This window comes from Petaurus breviceps, unplaced genomic scaffold, assembly GCF_028583685.1.
Source record: "Petaurus breviceps papuanus isolate PSGF00001 unplaced genomic scaffold, PetGlider_PUasm1.0 229, whole genome shotgun sequence".
Taxonomy (NCBI): domain Eukaryota; kingdom Metazoa; phylum Chordata; class Mammalia; order Diprotodontia; family Petauridae; genus Petaurus; species Petaurus breviceps.
Window position 1 is genome coordinate 1,672,774 of NW_027185903.1, and position 25,299 is coordinate 1,698,072.

The window sequence follows — 25,299 nt, forward strand, 5'->3', positions numbered from 1 at the left end:
TTGTAAGTGCTAGTTCTCCTTTCTACCTTAGAAACAAGGCCAGTACCCCTGCTCCCTTGTTAGTGACCACATGTACTCTTCTCTGCCCTTGAACTGTGACCAGGGCCCTGTTACCCTGTGGCCACAAGTCCTAGTGCTCATCTTTGCCCTGGGACTGTGATCCAGAACTGTGTATGGCTAATGCAACAAGAGCCTTAACTCAGCCCCAGGAAAGGGTTGCCTATACTTCTTTCTGACTAGTTGTCTGACCCCCTTACCATCTTTGGTCTGAGAGCTCCTGAATCTCTTGTTGTTACTGATGTATCCATCTCCAAGGCCTGCTGCTGGTTCTGTGGTGAGGCCTGTTCTCTGCTCCAGGCCAACCACCACTCCAGTGAGAAAGACCTTTCTTGCCAACCTTCTAAGTTGTCTTGACCTGGAAAATGGTTTTATTTGACCTTTTGTTGACTCTTTCACTCCAGAAATTGATCTGAAGCATTTAAATAGTTGTTTGGAAGAGGATTTGGGGGAGTTCAGATGAGTTCCTGCTCCTTCTCTACAATTTTGACTCCACCCTACTTTGTCATTAAATCTTAGCATTTCCACCCCATACCTAGCATATTACCCTGTGTACAGTAGTGGCTTAATAAATGCTTAAGTTTAAAAGATGTATTTGATGAAATATTAAACTGTCTACAACATAAAAAATGTAACAGGAATATTGGCAATGAAGTTACCATCCTTGGAGCATGCTCAGATTTGCCCTTCTTGATGGTTAATACAGAGCATACATAATATTCCAATAAGAGCAGTTAAAGTTCATCTGACCATGAACAACAGGGAGAGAGAGGAGTATAGCTCTGTGGTGATAAGGAGTCCAGAAGGACTGATGATTCAGGAAACATGAGTTGCAGCTGAGTTAAAATAGAAAATAATCAATATACTTTTCCCCTGGCTCTTTGTCACCTTTCCTTCCTGGTGGTGAGCAGAGAAGCTCCTGTGAGTTGCCAGGTTGGGGAAAGGTAGTCACTATTTTATCTCCCAGTTGGCTGCCATGTATCCATGGTATCCTCGGTATCTTTTGTGTTTATTCTTTCCTGATCTTAGGTGAATGAGTGTTCTGAGAGGAGAGTGTTCAGGTTAGTGGAGAGACCAAGAGATCCATCAAGGCTACCAGTGGCTCATCTTGCAGTCAGAGCCTATAATAACAGTAGCCAAGTCCAGTAAGAGCCATGATAACAGCTGAGTGACTTGTTTGTCTCAGCTCAGTAGTGTATTGACCTGTTACCCAAGACAAGGAGTCATCATATCTGAACAAGGGAACTACCTGTCCATCACCAGTGTTATACCTAGAAGTGAATTTTATCCAGACTTTGAGAAGAGGGGAAAGGACTCCAAGGGTCAGGAGTTATGAGGAATCTATCAGCCCCACATGCTCCCTACATGTGTACCTCTATATATCCTTCCCAGGGACCTTGTATAAGGGGAGATGTCCTTGGTTGGGGATTGTTTTTTAACTTCTATTCTTGTTACATCTTAGCAAATACCCTCTTATAAAAGCTAATTTATGTCAACTGGTTTATTGATATTGAAGAACAAACCATATGGGGGCTCATGAGTGAATGTTCTAGAAACTTCAGATCCTCAGGGTCACTCCTAGGACCCTGAGGGAAATAGTCATTGCCTTCTGGGTAATATTAGTCCAGTGTTAGTTGGTAGAGCGAGCTCAGAGTGATACAAAGAAATTTATCAGATAATCTGCTTTTATCAGGATTCAACTCCCTGCAGATATCTGTCTGGATTGCTGAAGTTTCCATCATTGCTCTATCTTGCTTCCTTGAAGTTTTCGGACATATAGCAGGAACTCAGCATCTATCTTCTCCACCTTTCCAGATGGGCTATATATATGCTCTTGTAATATTGCTTTTGTTTATTTCTTTCCTTTTGTCATCACTCATATGTTCTCTAATATGAAAACTCTTCAGGTTCATGTGTTCCTATATAGATGAATATTCTTGAAATATTCTATCTTGATACAGTGTTATACCATTTTTCTCTCCAATTGTGCTATTTTTTAAACAAAGTATTTTCTTCTACTAGTTTATTACAGTTATAAATCCCATGCCAACAAGTCTTAGTGATAGTGAGGAATTCACATTTGCCTTCTTTTGTTAACAAATTTCAAATTTGCTGTCTGCTACGCACACTCTGTGCATTGATATATACACCTCCAAGACTATAAGTATTGCTCTCACATCTTTTTTCCAGTTATTTTCTCCTATGAGTTACTGAACATCTCCACTGTAATTCTTATTTCTCTTTTGGAGCTGGCTTCCATGGTACCTGGACTTAAAGGGTTATCTAGGCATTCTGCTCTTCTCCTGTCAAGTATATGTAACAGTCAGAGGAGGCCAGGAGTCAGCAATTGAATCATTAGACAGAAAGGGAGAGGTTAGAAATTTGGGCATTTATCTGAGCAATTGGAGGTCAGGGACATGCCCAAGTCTAGGGAAACAGGGGCAGAGTCAAGATGGCAGAGTAAAAGCACAAACTTGGCATGGACTCCACTCCAACCATTTCTAATACCTGTAAAGAAGATGACTCTAAATAAATTTTAAAGCTACAGAACCCACACAGTGACAGAGAGAAACAAATCTCCCACTGAAGGCAGTCTGGAAGGCTGACAGGAAAGGTCTATCACATTAGATTGGGAGCTGAGCACAGTCCCTCACAAGCCATGGTTCTGGCCCCAGGGTGGCCCATACTGGCCAGAGAAGACTTCAGGAGAGTGAATCACCAGCAGCTGTGGCAGTTTCCAGACTTCTCAACCCATAAATGCCAAAGAGAAATAATAGGACAGTGGGGAACTCTGTTGGAAGGGTGAACAAAGAGCACAGTCTGGCCCTTCCCCTGGGGCGAGAAGTGGCGGAGGCCTGGTGGCTGTAGCTGCTGCCACGTGAATGCTTTCAGAGCTCCTGGCTTGCAGATTGTATTGGGGGCCAAGTGACCATTTAGAGGACAATCTACCTGCTTGGATCTGTATTGTAGTCTTGGGTGGTGGTCCCGGGGTGTGTGGCCAGTGTGCCAGAGCTTGTGGAGGCTGTAGAGAAGGTGCCCAACTAGTAGCTCCAGCAGCTGCAAAACCCTTAGCAATTTGGGACAAAGCTCTTTCCACTCTGGAAGCAGAGTTCTACCATGGCAAGGAGCTCAAAAGTCAAGTAATTGGCAAGATGAGCAAACAGAGGAAACACAATCAGATCATACAGTCTTTTTGGGGGGACAAAAAGGATCAAAGCATGGAAATGGAGGAGGACAATGAAGTCAGAACTCCTACACCAAAGGCTTCTGAGAAAAATATGAATTGGTTACAGGCTATGGAAGAGCTCAAGAAGGAATCTGAAAGTCAAGTAAGAGAAGTGGAGGAAAAATTAGGAAGAGAAATGAGAATGATGCAAGAAAATCATGAAAAGCAAGTCAACAGCCTGCTAAAGGAGACCCCAAAAAATACTGAAGAAGGGACGGCTAGGTGATGCAGTAAATAGAGTATTGGCCCTGAAGGCAGGAGAACCTGAGTTCAAATCTGTCCTCAGACATTTAACACAAAAAAACTAGCCATGTGACCTTGGGCAAGTCACTTAACCCCAATTGCCCTACCCTCCCCCTTCCAAAAAAGGAAAAAAATACTGAAGAAAATAACAACTTAAAAAGTAGACAAACTCAAATGGCAAAAGAGGCCCAAAAAGCCAATGAGGAGAAGAATGCCTTAAAAAGCCAAATTTGCCAGATGGAAAAGGAATTTCAAAAACTCACTGAAGAGAATAATTCCTTCAAAATTAGATTGGAGCAATTGGAAGCTAATGACTTTATGAGAAATCAAGATACCGTAAAACAGATCCAAACAAATGAAAAAATAGAAAGCAATGTGAAATATCTCATTGGAAAAACCACTGAACTGGAAAATAGACTCAGGATAGATAATTTAAAAATTATTGGACTACCTAAAAGCCATGATAAAAAAAGAGCCTAGACACTATCTTTCAAGAAATTATCAAGCAAAATTGTCCTAATATTTCTAGAACCAGAAGGCAAAATAGAAATTAAAACAATTTACCTATCACCTCTTGAAAAATATCCCCAAAAGAAAACTCCTAGGAATATTATAGCCAAATTCCAGGGTTCCCAGGTCAAGGAGAAAATACTGCAAGCAGTCAGAAAGAAACAATTTGAGTATTGTGGAAACACAATCAGGATAATACAAGACTTAGCAGCTTCTACATTAAAGTATTGAAGGGCTTGGAATATGATATTCCAGAGGTCAAAAGAGCTAGGATTAAAACTGAATATTACCTACCCAGCAAAACTGAGTATAATGCTTCAGGGGAAAATATGATCATTCAATGAAATAGAGGATTTTAAAACATTATTGATGAAAAAACTAGAGCTGAACAGAAAATTTGGCTTTCAAATACAAGAAGATAGAGAAGCATGAGAAGGTAAACAGGAAAAAGAAATCATAAGGAACTTATTAAAGTTGAACTATTTACATTCCTACATGGACAAAAGATAATTGTAACTTATGAGACTTTTCTCCATATGGGGATATTTGAAGGGAATATATATGTATGTATGTATATATATATGTATACATATGTATGTAAAGGAGGGTGTATGTGTATATAACTATATAGGTGAGTGTGTGCATATATGTATACATGTACACATAGAGGGCACAGGATGAGTTGAATATGAAGGGATAATAGCTAAAAAATAAAATTAAGAGGTGAGAGAGGAATACATTGGGAGGAGAAAGGGAGAAATACTAGGGTAAATTATCTCATATAAAAGAGGCAAGAAAACACTGTTACAATGGAGCAGAAGAGCAGAAAGGTGAAAGGGAATGGGTCAACCTTACTCTCATTGAATTTGGCTTAAGGAGGGAATAACAAACACACTCAATTGGGTATCTTACCCTATGGGAAAGCAGGGGGAAGGGGATAGGAGGGGCGGGTGATGGAAGGGAGGGAAGATTGGGGGAGAGGGTAGTTAGAAGCAAACACTTTTGAAAAGGGATAGGGTCAAAGTAGAATATAGAATAAGTAGTGGACAGAATAGGATGGAGGGAAATATACTTAGTCTTTCACAATATAACTACTATGAAAATGTTTTGCATAACTACATATGTACAATCTATGTTGAATTGCTTGTGGGGGTGCATGAGGAGGGAAGAAGGGAAAGACTCTGGAACTCAAAGTTTTAAAAACAAATGTTAAAAAAATTATTTTTTTACATGCAACAGACATAAGATATACAGGCACTGGGGTATATAAGTCCATCTTGCCCTACTAAAAAGTTAGGGGGGGTATGAGAGAACATAGTGGGACAGGGTTATTCAATAGGCTCACTATTTTGGGGTGGGGGTAAGGGAAAGACAGGGAGAAAAATTTGAAACTCAAAATCTTGTGGAAATGAATATTGAAAACTAAAAATAAATAAATAAATTGAAAAAAACCCCTAGGGAATGGGGTACCACCAGTAAGAAATAAAGTTGGTACTAAATCAACTGCTTTTCTGAGGCAGGGCTTGGATTATCATTATTGTGCAAGGCCAGAACCATTCTTAGAATGAGGGTAGTAGGTCTCAGCCTACTGTTGATGATAAGTTTCCACAACTCTGGAAACTACCAAGCTGTCCTGGATCAATTGCCCATCTTGGTGGTATGAAATCAAATGTCTTTCCCCACAACCTTCCTTTTTCTTTCCCTTCATTTGTCCTTATTATACTCTCCTTTCATTTTTTCTTTGTGTTTTGTTGCTTAAAGTGCAGTTGATGCTGGCTTAGATGATTTTTTTATACATACAATCTTTAATCTTTATCCTCTTTTCTCTCTCTGTCTCATATATGAGTTTAAAAATAACCTGAATTATTAGTAATAGTTATAAGAGTATGTTAATGATATGGGTTATGTACCTATATCAAAGAAGAAAGACAAATTTTGAATGTATTAGACAAAGCACAAAATTAGAACCATCAACCTCTAAAGTCTTCGAAAGTGTTTGGAAATCTTGCCATTCTCTTCCAGTTCTTCTTTTTCTCCTCCTTCTTATCTTTCCTTTTTCTTTCTTCTCCCTACTCTCACTGTTCTTTTTTCCCTTCTTCCTCTATCTATTCCTCTTTTCTTCCTCCTCCGTCCTCTCCCTCTCTTCTCCTACTTTTTTCCCTCTTTTTTCCTCCTCTGGCCCCACTCTTTCTCCTCTCCTTTCCCTTTTTTCATTTCCTCCTCTTCTTCCATCACTGGATTTGGATTCAAGAAGACCTGAGCTGAAATCCCACCTCAGATGCTTACTACCTGTGTGGCCTTGGGCAAGTAACTTAAACATCTCTATCCTTCAAGTTCCCTAGCTGGAAAATAAGGGAGTTGGACTCAATGTCCTCCAAGGTCCTCTCTGGCTCTAAAATTCTAGGATTCCCCGAGTTCAACATCTATGAACCATCTTTATCATTGCCATGATTATTGTCATGAAATGTTTCTTTATTTCCTTCAGGCTCCTCACATACAAGATAGTAAAAGATTCTATCAATTCTGTTTGATTCTTATCTGTGCCCTTCCATATATCCCTCCCATGGAGTCCACTTAACATAGTATAATAGGAACCCAAATTGAGAGCTGGAAGGGTCCTTAGAGGTAATCAAGTTCAACCCCTTCATTCTACAGATGAAGAAATTGCGATCCAGAGAGGTTAGGTGGCTTGCTTAGGATCACATGGCTACTGAGTGGGGTGGGATTTGAATACCGGTCTTCTTGACTTCAACTCTAGTGCTCTATTCCCTGTGCCTCTCTGGGTTGTCTGTTTTATTTCCTATACCAACAGCCTTCAATATGTTGGAGGCCTTCTCCTGATTCTCATGAGAAGCAATGGAGAATATGTACTATCCATTAGCCATATCTCAGTCTTACTACCTGGCTGACATCTTTTCCCAATCATACATGTATCTGATACATTGTATCTTTAATGCCATTAAATTAATTTAATATTAATGAATGAATGGCACCTAATGGTATCTTTAATACCATTAAAATTTCAAATATGCAGTATTTCAGCTATATCATCACAGGTTAAATAAACCTTCGTAGGTTAGCTAGAAACTTCACCATTTGTAACATTGGTTCTATGAGAAAATATGTTTGGGTGAAATATAGTTGATATACAAATCGAATTTTGGAAAAATGCTCTTTTTTCAGGTAAGGACTTACAACATTCTGTGTTCCTTCATGTGGCATCAAGACTCATCTTTGTAGAGGTCAAAGTTTTAATCCTTCTCTTTCAGACACATGAGATGGAGCCACAAATTTGAATGGAGAAAATGGGTGTTTTTGTATCATTGTTCAATTTGGCCAAAGCTGGATTCACTTCCACAAACAAATGAGCACTTGGCATCTCTTGGCAGGTTTTTCCGTGAGTCTCATTAGTTCCCCAAATGGAACAGCTGCTGCCAAAGCAGTTTCTTTCCTGGTCTCCCTCCTTTTTGCCCCTCCCTTCGCCTTTGCCTTCTCAGCTTCCTCTGCTCAGGCTCTGGAGGAATTTGGTGCATCTGAGCTAGTGCTCACAGGTGCCACAGTGACTTCAGTCTGTCTCCAAAAGGCCATATGTAGCCAAGCTAAACATGGAATAAAAAGCAATATCTATAGTCACAGCTGATAGCAAGACATGCCAAAGTTCCATTGGCTGGAATTTCTCTTAACACTAGCAAAGAGCCAGGATACAAGAGGAAGAATTAGTGAAATCATTTCCTAATGACACAAGAGATGTTGTGCAAAGAGAGGCATTCTCAATTCTTTTCCTTCATTTTCTGGATCTGTGACTACCCTATGTTTTCTGCTGTTCAGAGAGGTGATGAGTGCAAACACATTTTTTGTTTGTTTATTATTGTAACTAATTACTGGCTGCATTTGCAGTCAGTGTTAAAACTGATCACTCACAGTTGACAATTCATTGCTCAAGTGTTTGTTTTTCTTTAGGGATTCATTATAGGCAGAAGTTATAGTCCACCTCCCTTGTATGAAACTACTATACTATCTAACTTGACAGAGTGAGGACACTGACTATGTTGGAACAAGGTGAGGCTAGCTATCATTTCAGATTTCAAGAGCCCATTGGCAAGTACAGGTAGATTCATTGTGGGAGACAGAATACATTTCAAAGAAACAATCCCTTGTTCCTAGGTGTAGAATCATAAAATATGAGACCTGGAAGGAATCTTAGAGGTGATATAATCCAAACTGTACTTTTTTAAGGTGAGTGACCCAAGGCTCACAGAAATAAAGGAATTATGAAAGGTCACATAGTTGACTAGATAGTGATAGAAATGTGACTAGACCCTAGATTTCTTGACTCCCCAATGCTTTTCCTACAATGTTTTACTTTATTAAATACAACAAATATTTATTTGCTGCTTCTGACAACCAGAGAGCCACACTAGGAGCAGGGAGTACCTCAACAGCAACTATAAAAGATTGATAACAATGATATATTTCATTGGTAAAACATCTTATTCTTTCATAGTGAATCCACATCCAAAATGCCCTTTAAAAAATTTAAAAATTAATTTGTTTACTTTTAGTTTACAGGATTCAATTCCACAATTCCTTGAGCAAGGTTATAAAGACAGATTGCATCAGATGGAATGAAAAATGGTAAAGAGGACATAAAACCAAACAAGAAAAGGAAAAAGATGAGGTATTTTGCTTCCATCTGGATATAAACTCAGTTCTTTCTAGTTCTTTCTCTGGATGCACACATTTTTCTCCATCATGAGTCTTTTGGGGTTGATTTATATCACTGCATTTCTGAGAAGAGTCCAGTCTATCAAAGTTGGTCATCACACATACATTGTTTCTGTAATTGTGTACAAATTTCTCCTGGTTCTACTCTTCTCACTCAGCATCAGTTCTTTTAAGCCTCTCCAGGTAAATATGAAGACCGTCTTCTCCTCTTTTCTTATAGCACAATAGTATTCCATAACACCCATACACCACAACTTGTTCAGCTATTCCCCCAATTGATGGGCACCCCCTTAATTTCCAGTTATTTGCCACCACAAAAAGGGCTGCTATAAACATTTTTGTACATATGGGTCTTCCACTTTTATGATCTCTTTGGGACATAACCCTAGGAGTGGTATTGCTGGGTCAAAGGATATGAAAGTATTTATAGCCCTTTGGGCATAATTCCAGATTTCTCTCCAGAAAGGCTGGATCAGTTCACAACTCCACCAGCAATGCATTAGTGTTCCAATTTGCCCACATCCTCTCCATCATTTGTCATTTTCCTGTTTTGTCATCTTAGCCAGTCTGACTGGTGAGATGTGGTACCTCAGAGTTGTTTTGATTTGCATTTCTCTAATCAATAGTGATTTAGAGCATTTCTTCATGTGCTTATAGATATCTTTAATTTCTTTCTCTGAAAATTGCCTGTTCATATCCTTTGACCATTTACCAATTGGGGAATGACTTGTATTCTTATAAATTTGACTCAATTCTCTGTGTATTTTAGAAATGAATCCTTTATCAGAAACATAGGTTGTGAAAATTCTTTCCCAATTTCCCACCTCCCTCTTAATCTTGGTTACATTGGCTTTGTTTGTACAGAAGCTTTTTAATTTCATGTAGTCAAAATTATCCATCTTACATTTTATAATGTTCTCTAATTCTTGTGTAGTCATACAGTCTTTCCCTCTCCACAAATCTGACAAGTAAACTATTCCTTGTTTTCTGAGATTGCTTACAGTATCAACCTTTATATCTAGATCATGCAGCCATCTACACTTGATTTTGGTATATGGTATTAGATAATGGTCTATGCCCAGTTTCTGCCATACTCTATTCCAGTTTTCCCATCAGTTTTTGTCAACTAGTGAGTTCTTATCCCAAAATCTAGGGTCTTGGGGTTTATCAAACAATAGATTACTATAGTCTTTGACTTCTGAATCTCGTGTGCCTAATCTATTCCATTGATCCACTCCTCTATTCCTCAGCCAGTACCAAGTAATTTTGATGACTGCTGCTTTATAATACAGATTGAAATCTGGTATAGCTAGTACACCTTCCCTAGCCTTTCTTTTCATTAATTCCCTTGATATTCTGGACCTTTTGGTCTTCCAAATGAATTTTGTTACTATTTTTCTAGCTCTATAAAGTAGTTTTTTGGTAAATTAATTGGTATGGCACAAAATATATAATTTAATTTAGGTAAAATTGTCATTTTTATTATATTAGCTCAACCCAGCCATGAGCAATTGATATTTTTCCAATTAGTTAGATCTGACTTTATTTGTGTGAAAAGTGTTTTGTAGTTGTGGTCATATAGGTCCTGTGTTTGTTTTGGCAAATAGATTCCCAAATATTTTATAATGTCTACAGTAACTTTAAATGGGATTTCTCTTTCTATCTCTTGCTGTTGAATTTAATTGGAAATATATAGGAATGCCGAGGATTTGTATGGGTTTATTTTATATCCTGCAACTTTGCCAAAGTTATTTATTGTCTCAAGTAGTTTTTTACTTGATTCTCTAGGATTCTCTAAGTATATCATCTGCAAAGAGTGATAGCTTGGTCTCTTCTTTGCCTAATTTGATTCCTTTGATTACTTTTTCTTCTCTAATTGCTACTGCTAACATTTCTAGTACCAGATTGAATAAGAGGGGTGATAGTAGACACCCTTGTTTCATCCCTGATCTTATGGGAAATGCTTCTAGCCTCTCCCCATTACATATAGTACTTGCTGATGGCTTTAAATAGATGCTACTTATTATTTTAAGGAAGGCTCCATTTATTCCTATATTTTATAATGTTTTTTAATGGGAATGGATGTTGTATTTTGTCAAAAGCCTTTTATGCATCTATTGAGATGATTATGTGGTTTCTGCTAGTCTTATTGTTGATATTATCAATTATACTGATACTTTTCCTAATATTAAACCATCCTTGGATTCCTGGAATAAATCCTACCTTATCAAAGTGTATTATTCTTTAGATAAGTTGCTGTAGTCTTTTTGCTAGTATTTTATTTAGAATTTTTGCATCTATATTCATGAGGGAGATTGGTCTATAATTTTCTTTCTCTTTTTTATCTCTTCCTGATTTAGGTATCAGTACTATATTTGTGTCATAAAAACAATTTGGTAGGACTCCTTCTTCACTAATTTTCCCAAATAGTTTTTAGAATATTGGAATCAATTGTTCTTTAAATGTTTGATAGAATTCAATAGTAAATTCATGTGCTTCTGGAGATTTTTTCCTAGGGAGTTGACTGATGGCTTGTTAAATTTCTTTTTCTGAGATGGGGTTATTTAAGTAATTTACTTCCTCTTCAGTTAATCTGGGCAACTTGTATTTTTGTAAATAATCGTCCATTTCCCTCAGATTGTCAAATTTATGTGCATATAATTAGGAAAAATAATTCCTCTTCATTGTAGATTCACCCTTTTCATTTTTGATACTCATAATTTGGTTTTATTCTTTTTTTATCATATTGACTAAGGGTCTATCAATTTTGTCGTTTTTTCTTCATAAAACCAACTCAGTTTTATTTATTAATTCAATAGTTTTCTTAATTTCAATTTTATTAATCTCTCCTTTGGTTTTCAATATTTCTAATTTAGTATTTAATTGGGGATTTTGAATTTATTCTTTTTCTAGGTTTTTCAATTGCATGCCCAATTCGTTGAGCTCCCTTTTCTCTAATTTAATCATGTATGTACTCAGGGATATAAAACTTCCCCTAAGAACTGCCTTTGCTGCATCCCTCAAATTTTGGTATGTTTTCTCATTATTATCATTCTCTTGAATGAAATTACTGATTGTTTCTATAATTTCTCATTTGACCCACTCATTCTTTAGGATTAAATTGTTTAATTTCCAATTAGTTTTTAGTCTGTCTTCCCATGGCCCTTTATTGCATATAATTTTTATTGCATCATGATCTGAAAAGGATGCATTTAATATTTCTGCCTTACTGCATAGAATTGTGAGGTTTTTATGCCCTAGTACATGGTCAGTTTTTGAGTATGTGCCATGTACTGCTGAGAAGATGGTATATTCCTTTTTATCTCCATTCATTTTTCTCCAGAGATCTATCATACTTATCCTCTCTAAAATCCTGTTCACCTCCTTAACTTCTTTCTTGTTTATTTTGAGGTTAGATTTATCAAGTTCAGAGAGGGGGAGATTAAGGTTTCTCACTAGTACAGTTTTGCTATCTATTTCTTCCTCTAATTCTTTTACCTTCTCCTCTAGGAATTTGGATGCTATACCACTTGGTGCATATATGTTAAGTAATGATATTGCTTCATCTCTATGGTGCCTTTAACAGGATATAGTTTCCTTCCTTATCTCTTTTAATTAGATCAATTTTTGCTTTTGCTTTATCTGAGATAAGGATTACTACCCCTGCTTTTTTTTTTTACTTTAGCTGAGGCATGATATATTTTTCTCCAGCCTTTTACCTTTACACTGTGTGTATCCCTCTGTTTCAGATGTGTTTCTTATAAACAGCTTATTGTAGGATTATGATTTCTAATCCATTCTGCTATCCATCTCCATTTTATGGGAGAGTTCATTCCATTCACATTTACAGTTATGATTGTTATCTGTTTCTTTCCCTCCATCCTATTCCTGCCCCTGTTAATGTTCATAGTTTTCCCCCCTTCTCCCTTTCCCCCTTAATAGTTTTCCTTTTGACCACCTCCTCCCTCAGTATTCCCTTATCATCTCCCCTCCCTTTTCCTCCACTTTCCCCTTGCTTCTTCCCTCCCTACTAACCCCCCCCCTTCATAGCCCTTTCCCCCTCCTACTGCCTGAAGGATATGTTTATACTTAATGAAGTATGTTATTTCTTCTTCACACCAAGAGTGACAGGAACAAATCTCATGCGAAGCTCCTCTCCCTCCCCTCTTTCCCTCTAAAATGATACTTTTTGCATTTCTTCTCCATAGAGTCCTATGCTTAACTGGTTGTTATTCCCTCCTTGCACCAGAACCAATGAGGGAAAAGCTCATATGATTCCCATCTCCCTCCCTTCTTTTCCTCTGCTATACTGTTTTTATGCCTCTTTGTGTGGCATAATTTACCCTTTTCCACTTCATTCATTCCCTTTCTTCTATTGCAGTCCCTTTGTAGCCCTTAACAAGGTTTTTTTTTATTGTCATTTTGTGTAATTTATACTCATACCCTCTACTTGTCTATAACCAGCTTGCTCTTATCAAATAGCAGGGTGTGTGTGTGTTTTCCTTGTTTACCTTTCTATGTCACTGTTGCATCTCATAATTGGAGGTTGAATTTTCCATTGAGTTCTGGCTTTTTTATCAGGAAGGTCTGGAACTCTGTTATATCGTTGAATGACCATCTCTTTACCTGGAAGAATATGCTCAGTCTCGCTGGGTATGTGATCCTTGGTTGTAACCCGAGCTCTTTTGCCTTCTGGAAAATTGTATTAATTCTGGAAAATTGTACTGCCTCCGATCTTTCAGTTAGAGGCTGCCAAATCCTGTGCGATTCTCACTGTGGACTCTTGATATTTGAATTGTTTCTTTCTGGCCACTTGGAATATTTTCTCTTTTATCTGGTAGTTGTGGAGTTTGGCCACAACAGTTCGAGGACTTTTCAGTTTGGGATCTCTTTCAGCAGATGTCCGGTGCATTCTCTCAATTTCTTTTTTACCCTCAGGTTCTAATATCTCAGGGCAGTTTTCCTTAACGAGCTCTTGGAGAATGTTTTCCAGGCTCATTTTTTCATCATGATTTTCTGGTAGGCCTATGATTCTCAGATTATCTCTCCTGGATCTGTTTTCCAGGTCAGTTATTTTTTCTTTGAGGTATTTTACCTCTTTTTCTAATTTTTCATTCTTGTTGTTTTGCTTGACTAATTCTTGGTTCCTCATAGAATTATTTGTTTCAATTTGGTTGATTCTAGTTTTTAGCAAATCATTTTCCTTGGTTAATTTTTGGAGTTCCTTTTCCATATCATACACTTTTCTTTATAGAGAGATGTTTTCTTCATTATAATGTTTTTCTAATTCTGCTATTTTGGTTTTGAGAGAATTATTCATTTTGTCTTCTATCTCTTTCATTTTGTTTTCAAAGTTCCTTTTGATCTCATCTAGGAGTGCTTTCTGTGCTTGGGACCCATTCCTTGTTGATGTTTCGGCTGTGGGTGTGAAGTCCACCTCTGAGTTTGGTTCTTCCCTCTGAGGATAGTAGGACTCCAGAGTCTTTGTCTTTGTAGTCTGCTTTCTACCCATTTTGATGCAGGGCCCTAGCCACGCCCTTCCTCTAGGGATCCCAAGCCTTTAATGTAGAGGGTTTAGCCCTGGGGCAATAGTTACTATGTTTTCGGGGTGGGGGGGGTTGGAGCAGGTGAGATTCACTCTGTCATCCTGGTCTTTGGAGGTCCTGATAGGGGCTTTTTTTTTTATTTCTGGGCTATGAAGTGGTAGCCTCAGGAGTATTTGCTGTCCAGGGCAGGGGCCCCTGGATTTGGTTCTTACCTTGCTCTTTCCAGTCCCAGCCCTTTGGTTATAGGCCTGGTAGTGGCCCTTGTGGTTGGTGGGACAACTTGCCCTCTGAGTTGATCAGGCCCCTTCCAGGCCTGCATCTGCTGGCCACACCTTCTGGGCCTGCCTCTGCCTAGCTTTTATTTTTAATTCAATTTTTATTTTATTTTTATTTCCAAATTTTCTCCCTTTCACCTCCCCATCTCCCACCCCTTGAGAAAGCAAGAAATATGAAACTTATTATAAATATGTATAGTTAGGTAAAACAAATTCCCACATTAGCCTCGTCATGGTAAACATGCTTCAATCTGCACTCTGAGTCCATCAGCTGTCTATCTGGTGTGGGATAGCATGTTTTATCATAAGTCCTTGGAATTGTAGTTGGTTATTGTGAAGGTCAGAACTCCTAAGTCTTTCAAAACTGTTTATCTTTATAGTGTATGTTATTCTTCTGGTTTTGCCTTTTAGCTTATATCAGTTCATATAAGTCTTCCCAGGTTCCTATGAAACCATTATCTTCATCATTTCTTATAACACAATAGTATTTTATCACATTCATATATCAGCTTGTTCATCTATTCCCTAATTAATGGTTACCACCCTCTGTTTCCAATTCTTTGCCACCACAAAAAAAGCTATTATAAATATTTTTGCACATATGAGTCCCTTTCCTCTTTCTTTGATCTCTTTGGAGTTGTATAATAGTTGTATTGCTAGCTCAAAGAGTATTTGTGGTTTAATACTTTTTTAGCACCACTAATTTAGATGGAGTTTTGAGATGGTCTACGTTTTCTTTGGAGACTATTGCTCCAACTCATGTAAAGACTTTTTTTCTTCTTCTACTTCCTTGTCTTCTTCCTCTTATCTAACTCAATATCCATTCAAAAAAGGAAATTTGACAAAAAGGTGTCTTAAGGGATGATCTGGCTGCTATACACAATGAAGAAATGCAAATTTCCCCAACTAGAGGAGCAATAAATGATTTAGCTTATCAATAAAATTATAATTTAATAATACAGAGTGGCCTGGGCCATTAAAATAATAGGGTGAAACAGAAGAGAAAAGGCATTGTGGCAAAAAGAGAATAATAAATTCAATAAATATTAATATTATTTCAACAAATTCTGGCTGTCAGTTCATTAAACCGAGACTAATAGGCCAATGGCACTTATAACCCAGGAATCAGATGCAGCCACAAAAAGAGTTGATTTAGAGCCTAGCAAATACTACATTGAAATAATCAATACTGGCAATGGCAGACACATTTGTCATAGCTATTGAATGGAGAACTATATACTTTTTTGGAATGAATAGGTGGGTATATTCCAGGCTAGAAAAAAAGGGAGAATCTTGGGCCTGGAACTCCCAGGTAAATGGGTTTTCTAGGTGCTGTAGGGAGAAAGGAAACATGTTAGGTGCATAAAATATACATGTTCCTGATAAGATGGATTTAAATGACCCTTTTTATGCCTGATTAGTTCTTCTTGCATCTCATTCAAAAGAATATAAACATCTTGAGTTCAGGAGCTGACTGATATTTTGTCTTTGTAACATGGCAGCTATTACTTCCTCCAAACATAAAATACTTAATAAAAGCTTGTTAATTAATGGATTGATCTCACCCATTTTCAGTCAGTCAGAGTCATGACTAGGATTTTTTTTACCCCTGGGGTAAACAGCACAAACCACGTCTAGGTTATATAGCATGAAAAGCATATTCACTTAGCTTTGGTGGGAGAAGAGAGATAGAAACTCCTGGATAATCATGAGAACACTGCTGGGAAGCTGTCCACTCTCATCTCCCAATAAGAGAAAGTAAATAATTTCATAGCTTCATATTTAAACTAGTTATTTTTGGTTATTAGGTGTTACAGTTAGTTGTTTCTTCTCACTTGACATCCAAGAGATCTAATTAGGGAGTGAGGGTTGAATGATAAATCTTACATCAAATACATAGATGTTGACATCTGAGAGAGCTCTTGAAACCACTCTCCCCTCCTACCAGCCCTCCCTTCCAACAAATTAGAATGTTAGAATCAGAAGGGACTTCTGTTGTTGTTTTCAGGCACTTCTGACTCTTCATAACCCCATTTGAGACTTGCCATCTCCTTCTCCAGCTCATTTTATAGATGAGGAAACTGAGGCAAAAGAGGTTAAATGACTTGCTCAGGGCTACACAGCTAATAAGTGTCTGAGGCCAGATTTGAACTTAGGAAGTTGAGACTTTTTACTTGAGGTCTGGTGCTTTATCCACACCTAGCTATCCTTAGGGAACATCTAACCCAAATCCTTTATTTTACAGGAGAGCAAGGTGAAGGCATGGGAAGTGACTTGCCCTAGGTTATAGGGTAAGGCTCATCCAATTCTTCCTGAACTTGGGGCTGTGTTGAAGATGAGCTAAATGGAATCCAAGTCTTATAGACTCACAGACCTAAAACAAGGAGGGGCCTTGGAGAGTTCTTTTGCCACCCCTTGATCTTCCAGAAGAGGACGCTCAAAGCAATGGAGAGGCTAGAGAATAGAACTCATTTCTTCTGATTCTCAGGCTATCACATTTGTAGTCAGATTGTTGAAATTTGGCCTCCTTGGGGGGGAGGGGTCCCTGGGCCTTCTGGGGCAGTGCTTTCTGGTATGCTGAGTTAGGACCAGAAGATAAGCAGGGAGGAAAGCTTCTCCTGTCTCCCAGGCACAACTTGACCCCAAGCTTACCTTTGTCCTCCAGCTCTTCAGTGAAAGATTGAGTTGTTAGCAAAGCTTTGAGGGAAAAACTCATGGGCTGGAGAAGACAGAAGCATTGTCATAAAGACAAACCTCACAGGGGCTGAGTGACTGGCTTTCTCCTGCTTTGTCCCACCTGAAGTGACCACAACTCTCAAGACTTCTCTCCTGGCATAGACTACACTCAGAAGTTGTAGAGAATTCCTAGATGGGTGTGAGGAAGGACTTCTGCCTCCCCTGCAGGTCATCTTTTTCTACCATTATAGAGGGGCACATTTTTAAAATTTTATTTTGTTTATTTATTTTATTGTGAACTTAAGAAATAAAACAAGCATTTCCATAACATAGTAGAATAGAAAAAAATGATGATTGTACATGAAACTGCAAATCTATTATGTACAGCTTGTTATTCCTTTTAAATATATAATAAAGTTGCTGTCACTTCCCCTCCCCCTTTTCCCTTCCCCCTCCCCTGACCCACTTAGAAATGGCTACCAGGAGATACAAATGTGTATACTTATGTAAAACTATTCTATACATAATTCTATTTGTCAATTCTTTCTCTGAGTGCAGATAGCATCTTCCTTCATGTGTCCTTTTAAAAGTAAATTTGGGTATGTACAATAGTCAGAATGACTTAGTCCACATAGTGGCACATACTTTTGACTTACTTGCTGCCCAATCTTCTGGGCTTTTGTTGTTGCTTTTTTGTTTCCATTGTGTCTGACTCTTCATGACCCTTTTTGGGGTTTTCCTGGCAAATATACTGGAGTGCTTTTGCCATTTCCTTCTCCACCTCATTTTACCAATGAGGAAACTGAGGCAAACAGAACTAAGTGACTTGCTTGGGGTCACACAGTTAGACCCATATTTGAACTCTTCCTGATTCTGGGCCTACTACTCTACAAAGTATCTATGTTCTGTAAAGATTTCTTGTTGTTGTTTAGTTGTGTCTGACTCTTTGCGAATCTGTGGGCCATATTAAATGGGGAACATGGTTTCTTGGCAAAGATACTGTAGTGGTCTGCCATTTTCTTCTCCAGTAGATTAAGGCAAACAAAAGTTAAGTGATTTGCCCTGGGTCACACAGCTAGTAATTGTCTAAGGTCGGATTTGAACTCCGGTCTTCCTGACTATAGGCCCTGGGTTTTATCCAATGTGCCACCTATCTAGGGATGGTCAGGTGTGTACATTGTGGCATATCAATCAATCTATCAGTCATCTGAACTCTTGAGTAAAGATTGAGGCATATTTTCTTTTACTTTGTTTTTGTTGTGCCCTCTACCCCCCAATAAGATTAATGTGGAAATATGTTCATGGGTATAATGGCTATTGTTTTTTTTCTCTTAATGGGAGGGGAAGAGTTTGAGGGAAGAAGAAAATGTGGAATTGAAAATATTAAAAAAAATTAGTCTGTTTACCTACCTATCTAGCAATTATCTGTTATTTATCATCTTTATCAAATAGATACAATTTAGTAAAATCTTTAATTTACTTAGAAATTGTTACAACTTCATTGTCAGACTACAGTTCTTCTCATGGATCCTCTACTAGGTTAGATAAATATAATAAAAAGTCACAATTCAATATCACTTTAAGGTTTGCAAAACCCCATAACTCTGTGAGGTAGGCACAAGTATTATTTCCCATATTTTATAGATACACTGAACAATTAAGTGGCTGCTCAGGGTCAAACAGCTGGGAACTGTCCAAGGTGGGATTCAAACTCTCTTGAGAGAGTCTTCTCATCCCAAGTTTCCCCACTATGCCAAGCTGTTCCCCTCAATGCTAGTGCAGATCAAAATATGATGAGTGAATAGGGGTGCAAAATGTTGTTTTCCCTGCATTCTCAAAGAGGACGAATGACATCAGGAGGGTGATGTCTTGACTTGCAAGTTGATTGGATTTAAGTGAGACCAGGCTGTGCAAAGTCATCAGCCTTACTCTCTCCTCCAGAGTCATTGGGGGTTCAATGGTAAGGTATAGGTCAGGATGACTGGAGATGGCTCTAGATGCAATGGCAGACCTTGGTCTTTTTTCGTAAATTAATTTTTTTAGTTTTCTTCATTCATTCCATAAGTTTTAAATTTTCTCCACCTCTCTTCCCTGCTTCTCCCCAAGACAGTGTGCAATCTGATATAGGCTCTACATATACCTTCTTATTAAACATTTTCACATTAGTCATGTTGTATAGAAGAATTTGAACAAATGAGAAGGACCATGAGAAATAAAAAGCAAAACAAAACAAAAAAAGGGCGAGTGGTATGTTTCAATCTGCATTTAGATTCCATATTTCTTTTTTCTTGATGTGGATGGAATTTTCTATCATGAGTCTTTTGGAGTTGTTTTAGGTCCTTGTGTTTCTGAGAAGAGCCTGGTCTATCAGAATCAGTCATCCCACAATGTGGCTGTTGCTGTGTTCAATGTTCTCCTGGTGATGCTCACTTCACTCAGCATCAGTTCATGTAAGTCTTTGCAGGTTTTTCTGAAGTCTGAGACCTTGGCCTTTTTAAGCTTAAGTATTTTTTCCCCAGGTCTCAGTTTGTCTAAGTCAACCCCATTCAGTGATTAAAGACTTGTTAAGAATTGAGGCAAAAGATGGCCTTGTTTGCCTTCTCAAAAGAATCAGTTTGGGAGGGGAAGATCCTCAGTGTTTCTGGCCAGAACAGAAACAATTGCTATTTATGATCTGAGCCTTCAAAACCCAAGCAATAAGCAAGTGAGGCTTGGGCTAGGACCTATTATTGGGCTGTCAGAGTGATTTGGGCTTAAAGGCATGGTCAAATAACTCCATTTGAATTCTGACAGGCTTTATCAAAGCCTGGTTTTTCAGAGCTATATTTCAAGAAATCATAAATGAAAACTACATGAGACAAAAGAGTTAATTGTCCCAACTTTTTAATAATAAAATGAATAAGTAGGGGAGAAAAAAGAATCTAGCTCCCAAGACTCCAAAATATCTTGTGAAGTATAAGTGATTAAAATTTATATACCTTTGAACAGTCACCCATATGTAAGAGTATAGCTAAGGAAAGAGGGTTTCCACCTGGGGAATATGGTACTGTCCAGTGGGTTGAGTACTGGCTCTGAAGTCACAAGATCTGGGTTCCATTATTCCTTCTGTTGATGCTTGCCACTTGTGCGACATTTAACTTTCATGGCCTCAGTTTCCTCATCTGAAAAATGAGAGGGTTGGACCCTTTAATCAAATGGCCTCTGATATCTCTTTTGATTGTATATTGATGACCCTGAGGTTTAGGCTGCTTGGAGAAGATAGCATTTGATTTGGGCTTTGAAAAAAGCTGTGAGTAAAAGTATAGTCTTGGGAAAGTGTGAAGTATTCAAGGCATATTAATCCAATTTCAGCTCTGGCATGTAAAGAGAAAGGTAGATATAGGTACTAGACTTGGAGTTAGGAAGACTTAGGTTCAAATTCTGCTTACTAACTGTGTGATCTCTCTGGGTCTCAGTTCTCTTGTCTGTAAAATGGTTATAAAAATGGTACTTTCTTCCCAAGGTTGTAGTGGGGATGAAATAATGTATGTAAAACATTTTTGCAAACCTGGTAGTTCTATATAATTGTGAATTTTGGGGGGATATTGGGGAATAAACTTTCACCTATATATGTATGTGTGTGTGTATGTATTTGTATATTCATCAAAGGGAATGAAGGAATGATATGATAGTTGTATACTAAGTACCTGCTGTGTTAGGCAATGGGATACCAAGACAAAACTTTTTTTTTTAAGTCTGGTATCATAGAGCTGGAACCAGAAGGGACCAGAGAGACCATCTAGTTCAGTGTCCATGATTTGATTGCATGAGGAAACTGAGGTTCCCAAAGATTAAGTTACTTGCCTATGTTCACACTGGCAGTTAAGTATAAGAGGCAGGATTCAAACTCAGACATCTGATTCCAAAGCTAAGTGCTTTCCAGCATACTATGCTGCCTCCTTTTTCCCAAGGAGTTTACCTTACCATGGAGAATATCAAAGCTTTGTGAGACTTGCCTAGACTTGGGTCCTTGACCAAATTGCCCCTGTATTTGAAGCAATATTTAACTATGACCAATCTCCAGTACAAGTTCATATCACAAGTAATTCTTGAGCAATGATATGCAAAGCACCTTAAAATCTGTTATATGAGAAAGTGACAGCCAGGAATAGAATCCAGTTTTCTTGAGTAATTAAATACCCTGTGCTTTTCGCCCCAAAATCACAAAATTTTCCAGAAACTTTAAAGAATCACCAACTAGGTGGCACAGTGAATAGAGAACTGAATCTAAAGTCAGGAGGATCTGAATTCAAATCCAATCCCAGACATGTACTACTTGTGTGACCCTGCACAAGTCCTCTAACCTCTGTTTGTCTCAGTTTCCACATCTTTAAAATAGGGATAATAATAGGACCTAACTTCCAGGGTTGTTGTGAGGATGAAATGAGATAATAATTGTATATATATATATATATATAAAGTATATATAATTATATATACTTTATGCCTATTGGTTATTATTGTTAGAGAATGTTAGGGAGGCTTAAAGATAAAATGGTTCAATGAAATGGGTTATTGTGAGGAGCAAATGAGGTAACATGTAAAGCACTTGACAAACATGAAAATTCTGTATAAAACTTAGCTAAATTTTTATTAATTACTTCCATTATGTGCAGGAATCAGATCATTTGGAGATTATGTCTCATCTTTAGTACAAATAATTATTAGGGAGAACAAGAATCTATACCGGGCAAGAAAATCTAAGGACAGTATAAGCTAGGAGATGATAATTGAGGAGAGTGGCAGAGAGAATTTGCAGGCAGGAAATTCATCACTGAATGGTGACTGGTCGAATGAAGACCAATGTGGTCTGCCTACCCTGAGACATAAGCAGCTTTTATGAAAGGTGCAGAGGATTCCAGAGGAAGGACTCTAAGGGAATACCACAGTTCAATGAAAAAAGCCCTGGTTCTTGAGTTGGAAAACACGAATTCGAATCCTACACCTGACATTTACTATCTCTGTGACCTTGGGAAAGTCATTTAATCTGCTTGGCCCTTAGTTTCCTCACATGTGAAATGAAGGGGTTGGATTCAAAGGCTTGTATGGTCCCTTCCAGATCTAGATCTAAGATGTTTTGGTTCCCTGAAAGCAAAGGAGGATATTAAATGCCCCAGTGGGAGCTTCTGTTGATGAATATTAATCAAGATACCCATATATTTTCTGGACAGTTCCCTGATAGAACCATAAAGGAAGGGAAGGGAGCATGGCTAGGACCCAGCCATTGCCTCAGTGTTGAAATCAATCAACAAGTTTTATTAAGTACCTGCCTTGTGCTGGACATAGGGCTTGCAAAGATAAAAATGAAAAAAAAAAAAGAAATAGCCCTTGTCCTCAAGAAGCTTGTACTTGGTTGGGGGGTGGGGTGGGAGAAGAGGGGTTAGCAGGACACAAGTAAAAGAAGAAATTCCTATATACAAGCTAAAAGCAAAGGATTTGGAAATCTTTGATCAAAGTTTCACAGACAAGATCTTAGAAGCTCTGCAGAGACTAATTACTAAGGCAAATTTCCATGGAAATTAAATGAGGCATATTTTTGTAGAAATTAAATTGCCCCGTGAGGCCTTTGTAGAACTGGCCCTCAACAAATTGGGAAGGAGAAAAAGTTTTTTAGGCTGTTGTATGCATTTCCTCCTACTGCTTCTGGGCTACCTCTCCCCCAATTGCACCATTGGTCAGGGATTGCCCTCCTTTTTTCCCTGCCTGCTCTCTCCAGTACCTAGCACCCACTCCCTCTTCACATTCAGAAGTTATTTGTCTTATGTCTCATTCCCTCAAGGTTCTGATCTTTGCTAGAGAATAATCAAATTAGATTAGTTTGACTAAATGAGTTCAAGTGGTATTGTTAATGGTTGATAATAACTGCGCAGTAAAGATTTGCTTTTTAACTGGAACTGTTCTTCAATCCCTGAACCTAAAGGAATGGATCCTGGGCTTTTCAGACTCTGTGGTTGGATTTTAGAAAATGTGTATGTGTGACACCTGAACACAGATGGTTTGGATGGGGCAGTCTCAATAGCGTTTTAAGTGCCAACTCTGCACCAGTGCTATGATAAACAGCTAGGGTATAAAGGAAGACAAAAATGATATCTATCTTCGAAGAGCTCACAGTCTAATGGGGGAGACGATGGGCAAAAAAGCTGTATATGCCAGATACAGGATAAACTGGAAGTTATTTCAGAGGGAAGGCACTAACTAACATTAAAGGAGGTTGAAAAAGGCTTTTTGCAGAAGGTGGGATTTAGCTGAGAAGGAAGCCAGAGAAACCAGAAGATTCCAATCCTGGGAGATAACCCTGGAAAATTCCTGGTATCAGATGTGTGAAGAGTAAGAAGGACCCCAGTGTCACTGGATGGGGGAAGAGTGGCAAAAATGGAATGAATTGTAGATTTAGATCTGGAAGGGACCTGAGAGACCATCTCATTCAGCTCCCTTATTTTATGTGGAATGCCACTTCCCAAGAGATCTCTGTGCCATAGTGGCACCTTATATAGCTTGGCTGCAAGCCACAGCAGTCTCTACCTTGTACTCTCATCACTGGCCTTCCAGTGATGGAGATTTGCAATCTTACAAGGTCATTCTATCTCCAATACTCCTTCACTTAAGAGCAACAAAGAATAGACACGTCAAGAACAGAGCAACATAAGCATCATGTGCCTTTAAAGCCACATGGTGACTAGGTGGGGAAGGGGCTTCCCCACCCAGGGGCTTACAGCATTTCTGCCTCTTCACTTGAACTGAGTGAGACACAGGTGATTTGACTGGTTAGTACCTTTTGGAAATACATTCAATTTTGGTTTAGAAGCTAATTAAAACACTTCAACACAGAGCAAGTGGACAGGAAATAGTCAATAAAATTCATTAAGTGCCTACTATGTACCAGATAAGCTCTGGAGATACCAAGAAAGTCAAAAGATAGTACCTGCTCTCAAGGAGCTCACAATCAAAGTGAAACAGTCATAGGATGCCCTGAAGAGGAGAGCCAGGGTCCTTCCTTCTGTGTCACCATGCACTTCCAGAGACAAGCTCAACAAAACCCTGTAATGTTAATGGGATAATAAGATCTTCTCTGTCTACTAATAGGCCTCACATAGAACCCACTGGGTTCTTACCTAAGGAAGAGCTTGCTTAGGGAGAGGTTGTAGTGCCAATGAAATATTCACAGCATTGGTTGTGACTATGAATAGGCCAGCACAGTTATGGATTGAAAAATATAACAGACTCTCCATATAGAGGACAGAAGCAAAAACATTTATCAAAACACCAGAAAACCAAATTCCAACACCAAAAAGTGCAATCCATCACAGCAACAAACAAGTTAATACCATAACACAGCAGCAAGTCATATCATCCTTTAGCCTTCCCACAAATACTCATAAGCCTAGCTGTCTCTTTAGCTATGTCCTCTCCTCCCTCCAGCTCTAACTGCTCTGACTCCCAGCTTCCTCTGGGCTCTGCTCCTCCCTTCAGGAAATTCCTCCCACCACAGGCTCCATGTGATTACATTCAGCCTATTGGGGGCATGGAAGATCTTCAAATCAGGGAAGACCTTCAAATTCCTTTAGGCCTATTAAGGGGCAGGGAAGATCTTCAAATTCCCATTATCATTACAGAGGCTTGCTTGTAGGAAGGCTTCTATACCTTTAGGCACTAAGTTGATTAGGCACTGAGTCATGAGGGTTTTGATGCCTTCTGGCTCTGAGAAGTATATATATACTCTGAGTTATTTTGCTTTGGGGATTTGCTTATGAGAAAGATTGTTTGATTTCCTGGTTGAGACTGAGTAGTCATATGTTCAGGCCCCCCCCCCCCCCAATGTTCAGATGTAAAGGCTCTTTTGATCCAGTGTTGTATGTAAAGTGTATAGCAATATCGCTTTGATTCAGGTAGTCAGAGCCCTGTCTGTTGGTCTTTATGCTATTTTCTCTGCTTGTATTTTCTCTGATGTTCAGGGCGCTGACTGACCTTTCCCCTGAACTAGTGAATGTAAGTTAAAGTAGGA

General features: G+C 38.5%; 1 pseudogene; it reads right to left on the bottom strand.

Moving 5' to 3' along the window:
• The window catches only part of LOC138167546 (paired box protein Pax-6-like), a 36,696-nt pseudogene extending 23,023 nt beyond the window's left edge, over positions 1-13,673 (bottom strand).
• Positions 13,674-25,299: the final 11,626 nt, after the last annotated feature.